This window comes from Nymphaea colorata, unplaced genomic scaffold (genome assembly GCF_008831285.2).
Source record: "Nymphaea colorata isolate Beijing-Zhang1983 unplaced genomic scaffold, ASM883128v2 scaffold0002, whole genome shotgun sequence".
In the NCBI taxonomy this organism is placed as follows: Eukaryota; Viridiplantae; Streptophyta; class Magnoliopsida; order Nymphaeales; family Nymphaeaceae; genus Nymphaea; species Nymphaea colorata.
The window spans coordinates 78,563-85,038 of record NW_022204508.1 but is presented as its reverse complement, the minus strand read 5'-3'; positions in this window follow the sequence as shown (position 1 = coordinate 85,038).

Below are 6,476 nucleotides of genomic sequence, written 5' to 3'. Positions count from 1 at the left end.
TCAATATAAAAACAAAAAATCCTACGCTCACCCGGGCCATGGTCCAGGTGGGCCCCCTCCCTCTGCCCCTGATTGACACGATATGTAAACATATACTGCGGTTGACATATCTGTCAGTGAAAGCTTCGACGACACCATCTACACTAAGAGATTGCATGCGCAGTCAGTAATACTTATTCCGACGGTTTTCTAACTTTTATTGGCATTTTCTGGCGTTAGTAAAACTTGTTTTTTTTTTTGTTTTTGGCTCCTAACTGGTCATTTTCAGCTGCAGCAAATTTGTCTCCATGCCGTATTGGTGTATCAAGATGGCAACATGGATACCGGGACACACCAGGGTATTTACTTTCACTTGATTTTTTTCCAAGGTAATTTTCCTGCCTCCAAAACTAAAGCACAACACAGATAGCCATATTGATTATGATATCATCACTTAATTGCTATTGACATTTTTATTCTTATTCCTTATGCAATATCTATGTAGCAGCTTCATGACAAGTTGTTTCTCGGTATTTTTCCTTTCAAAGAAGTTAAAAAAAGCTACTCAATGATAAGACTGCTCAAGTTTTAAAATGTACTTTTAACCCTCAGCAGGTTAAGTACTTGATACGGAACTGCATTTTTATGCGAAAAATGCTTTCTTAAAGCTTCTTTTTATGGTGTCTCAATCATCTTTCAACCTAAACGTCCTTCAAGTTATATATATTTTTTAAATCTTTAACTTTCATTTACTTGATTTTGTTTATGCAAACACTTAATTAACATGAGATTTTTGTACAATATTTGATTTTTCAAAATCTGAAGTCATCTGGATATTGGGTTAAATCAAGAGTACACATACTGTCAAAGAATGAATGCCAAGCAAGATTGGTTGATGACAGGTGAAGCGACAGTCTCCAATACAGTAGGAGGTCATCCTGTTACAATTAAATATGGAACAGATTGGAATGCAACCACAGGACTCATATATCCAGATTAATTAAAAGGGGCGACAGGATCGGTTACTCCAAATGGTGGTCGGTGAAGGATAATTCTATGGGATAGAAATTTTTCATGAGGGGGAACGAATTAAAGTTTCAAAATTTTCAAATATCATTTTTCAAAGTTTTTATATAAGACAAGTAAAATTTTCTAAAATTTACATGTAAATTTAAAAAAAAAATTTGAGGGAGGGCCAGGGCCCCTACGGGTCCCCCTGGCTCCGCCCCTAGATAGGATGACATGGGCCATCTCCTATTCTGGGGTGGCGCATGTAACTATGGTTGGGGCAAGGTGGCTTATCTGATTGGGTCAGCTCAAGGCCCCTTTTAATTTCCATGCATGCTTGTCGATCAGATGCAATGTATCCTTTGCAGCAAAAGAACAAAGTGAATAATCCTTGGGTTAATCATGTCTTTGGGATTATGTCATTATCAATGGGGACTAACAAGAGTGCTGGGACCCTGCACAAGCTCACAAGATGACCAGAGCTGATATCTATAATTGAGTGTGAGTAAGGAAGACTGGGGAGCCTTGATGTCCTCAAATATGGAAGAACCAAACTCCTATGGGAACTAGATGGGCACTTTATTTGGCTATGGCATATCTGTGGCTTCTGCCTATCTTACAAACTAATGCAAAAATGACAGTTGTGAAATGAATTTAATCCAAAGCATCTACAAGTCAAGATCCAAAATTTTGTTAGATGTTGGGTTTGAGCATACGACACATACTCTGGCAAAATCCTGGTGTGTGTGTGTGTGTTTGTGTGTATGTGTTCCTGTGTACATGTATAGATTTCTCCAATTGTCAAGATGCTCCGGCCTCTCCAACACAGCCTCATGCAGATATACACAGTCAAATGGGTACTAGCATCTGCTAACAATTAATCGAGTCACATGATAGCATGTTCACGTGAAAATATTGTGCTTGTGCCATGTTTACTTTAAGTGCTTACGTTCTACTACTTATACACCTCCCTCTCTAGTAATGGATATAGATATGATTTTTATCCAATGAATATACACGACACATATTAAAACATGTGAATGCAATAAAAATGCAAACTAGATCCAACTCCTATGTAGATATGCAAGTTTGAAACCATTTTGCCCCATTGCAAAGTAAAAATCTTATGTTATTTAAGTCGTTTATATTTTTATTATTAAAAAAATATTTTAATTAGAAAATGACCAACTTAATATATGTTTCTCATCAAATTACTCTTAAGATCATATCTAACGTTACCGACTGGAACAGATTAGAAATGGGTGCTTCTACATGTGCATTCATTACTATTGCCATCTTCCCCGGTTTCGCGAAGAAAGGCAAAGAGACAAATGAAGAAACCAGGTGGCCGACACTGTCGACTGGTAAACTTCAGTTCTACGAAATTGGTGGAGAGTACATAACCTGCCCAGTTTTTTTTTTTTTTCTAAACAAAGAAATTTATTTAGCCCATCGGAGTTGTGATCTGACCAATGACTAGAAGCACAACTTGTCCGAGCCACAAGGGAAGGCCCAGCTAGGCCCACTGGTAGCTATCAACATCCTTGCCAAACTTATGGGACTCGTACTAATGCAGTTCAGCTGTTGTCTTTCAACAAACCCTGTTTGACAGAACCATGAGCTCAGTACTAGGTGTGAAAGGTCTCTCTAACAATAGCAACAGAGTAAGATCAAGTGGCACTAGCCAGGTAAGGTTAACTATTTGCTATCATGTTGGTTTAAAAGAAGAAATCCAACATTTTTCCTGTGGCTTATATATACATACATACATATATATATATATAGCAGTAGAATTCGACTGCTATCTTGATAAGTGTGTGAAGGGAGTGGAATAGTTGGGTCAGATGCTGCTGATTTTGGCCCAGAAGTTTATCTTCATCAAATTTAAGTGTTTTTTATTTTTGACGAAAGTCGATTTCTTTCTTTTCATTTTTTTCCACTTGTGTGCCGCTCAGCGTACCTTCTTTAGATGCCTCGTATTTTAGCTTCTTTTTTTCTCCAAACTGTGATTAGTTTTTCTAAATAAATTATTTGATTTAAATTTTTAATGATGTCTCAGCATTAATTATTTTTCTCGCTTTACATCATTAAAAAATCAAATGCCAATATTTTAAAACACAGTGTTATAGGAGAAATTATATATATATATATATATATATATATATATATATATATATATATATATATATATATATATATATATAATTTTATTGCAGTCAAATCATGTCAGGTTAAGTATGTTCTTTTCTTTTAATTTCATTACTGTCAAGCGAAGCTGCGCCAAACATGGGCTTGGATCTTGATGGCTGGGGTGAGCCAGGCTTGAGACTTGATGGCTGGACCGAGCCCAGGTTATACATTCACATGCTGTCATTGAACTTTTGCCAATCAAGTAAATTGCTGAGAAACAGGTGACCCACGAGGGCCTGCTTCCTTATAAAACAACTGATGCCAAAAGCCTCATATGGACTTCTTGGTGTGATTTCTTAGAATCTTACACTTTGCAAAAATTTTATAATTTCAATGCTTTCAAATATCCACTTGAATTAAAAAGACACACTATAAAATGCATGATTTATAAATTATTCGACTATAAGTAGTTTCCATTTATTTTTTTCAAATGTACGCAGGTTTTTCAGATTTTGGGTATGTGTTTTAAATTTGTGAAGATGATTAAATGCATATTAATGACATAAATATGAAAAACAAAACTTTGAAGATCGCTCAAATAATGGCCAGCTTGGGATTTTATCATATCAGCTAATTAATCGGGGCCTTTGTGCATCAATTGATGGATATAAAACAAAATAATATTTGAAATTCTTTTTTAAAATTTTCGTAAAGGAAAAAGGTATTTTTTATCTGTATCGATTCAAGCCAAAGGACATTGCCTTCTGTTTGACCTAAACAGCATCGCATTTATCATTTATACAAGGTACGTGCTGGTATTCACATAATTGATTTTTGTTTTCAATTACGAAAAAAAATCAAATGAGAGAGATGGTCATCAATTTGAGCAAGTTTAAAACAGCTGGACAAGACTCTGTTGATGCATAAATTAAACAAGAGCGGCAACGAAATGACAACACACATATTTAACCAAGATAATTAATTACAATTTGTCACCGATTTTCAGTAACATTATCTATACACATGTAGCAATACACAAAACAGCTCTTTAAATAATGCGGCAACTCATCATAGCTCAGCATGAGACCTGAAAGAACTTTGCCACCGATTTCAGCTGCAGGCATCTCCCATTCCCATATCTTACTACCCTCCACGAATTTCCAGTCTTTTGTATGCATTTCTTGGTATGCATCATCGACCCTACCGTCCCACCACACTTCCTTACTATTCTCTCTCCAACATCTCTGATCCTATGCAGCACCAAATCTTCTTCTGTTTGGCTTGCCTCCTTTAGAAAATGTAGAAACACACACCAAGATGGAGAGAAAGAAAAGGAACACACAATATACGTGGAAAACCTCAAAGAGAGGTGAAAAACCACGGAGAAGCTCTAACCTAGGTGCACAACCGCAACCCTAGGAGAGAGAAAATGTTATTTCACTTAATCAACAATTACACCATAAGTGGGATTAAATAAGAGGGAAAAATGCCTAGGGTACCGAGCCACTCTCGGTACCTGTGCCCATGGGACCGGGTCTGGATCCAGACCCGGTTCCCTATACATGATATGTTAACACTCCCCCTCAAGCTTGGCATACATGTTAAACATGCCAACCTTGCTTACATTTTTCTCGAATTGAGATGTACATAAGGCTTTGGTTAGAACATCTGCAATTTGATCTTCAGACTTCATATAAGGTAGGATCAACTCCTTTGAATCTATGCGTTCCCGTATGAAGTGGCGATCAATCTCCACATGTTTAGTTCTGTCATGCAGAACGGGATTATTCGCAAGATTAATTGCAGACTTGTTGTCGCAGTACATCCTCATCTTCTCTTCTGTTTCAACACCAATATCTGTTAGGAGAATCTTTAACCATAACATTTCTGTAACTCCCATAGCCACAGCCCTGTATTCAGCCTCAGCACTGGATCTAGAGCATACTTCCTGCCTCTTACTTCTCCAAACAACCAGGTTACCCCCCAGAAAGATGCAGTACCCTGTGGTAGACCTCCTAGTATTAGTACATCCTGCCCAATCTGCGTCAGAGTATCCTTCAATATTAAGTTGGTCTTGCTGAGTATAGAGTAATCCTTTTCCTGGGTCATTCTTTAGGTACCCCAACACTCTTTCTGCACTCTTCCAGTGACAATCAGTAGGAGCATGCATAAACTGACTCAACAAATTCACAGCATAAGTAATATCAGGGCGAGTAAGAGTAAGATAGATGAGTTTACCAACCAGCCTCTGATACCGCCCTTTTCCTTCCTCATCTAGGATGTTACCAGTTTTGATGCTTATCTTTGTACCAGACTCCATTGGAGTTAGAAAGGGTCTGCACCCAAGTTTGCCTGTCTCCTTTAGAAGATCCAGAGTGTATTTCCTTTGGCTCATAACCAGCCCTGTCTCTGACCGAGCAATCTCTATCCCCAGAAAGTACCTTAGTTTACCCAAATCTTTAAGATCAAATTCAGCAGCTAACCTCTCCTTCATCTTCTTTTTCTCTTCTTCATCGTCACCTGTGACTATCATATCATCAACATACACAAGAAGAAGACTCACCAGGCCATCTCTCTGCTTAATGAATAGGGTGTGATCACCATTTCCCTGTTTATATCCATTTATCTTCATCACTATCCTCAGTCTTTCAAACCATGCTCTAGGAGACTGCTTTAATCCATACAAGGCTTTCTTGAGATGACAGCATTTTCCGCTTTGAACATATCCAGGAGGCATACTCATATAGACCTCTTCTTCTACATGGCCATTCAGGAATGCGTTCTTAACATCAAGTTGATCCATGCTCCACCCCTTTTTCACGGCAAGAGCTAATATGACCCTCACAGTTTTCAGTTTGGCAACAGGGGCAAAGGTTTCAAGATAATCAATACCATATTTCTGGCTGAACCCCTTTGCAACAAGCCGAGCCTTATACCTTTCCACAGTACCATCTGGTTTGTACTTCACATTGAACACCCACTTTGAACCAACTAAATGAGTCCCTTTGGGAATATCCACAACTTCCCAAGTGTCATTCTTTGCCAAGGCATTCATCTCCTCTGTCATGGCCTGTAGCCATTTAGAATCCTCTCTAGCATCTTCCACACACCTGGGAATAACAGACTTAGACAAGGATGTTATAAAGCATTTGTAATTCTTACTCAATTTCGCATAGGAGACAAATCTCTGAATAGGATGAGAAGTGCAAGACCTGGTGCCCTTGCGCAGGGCTATAGGAAGCTCTTCATTGATTAGACTTGGGTCATCCAGGGAGCTAACAGGATTGGGATTGGTTACATCAACATTTTCAATCACATCTGTCTTCTTCCTTCTGTACACCTGGCCAAACAAATGATCA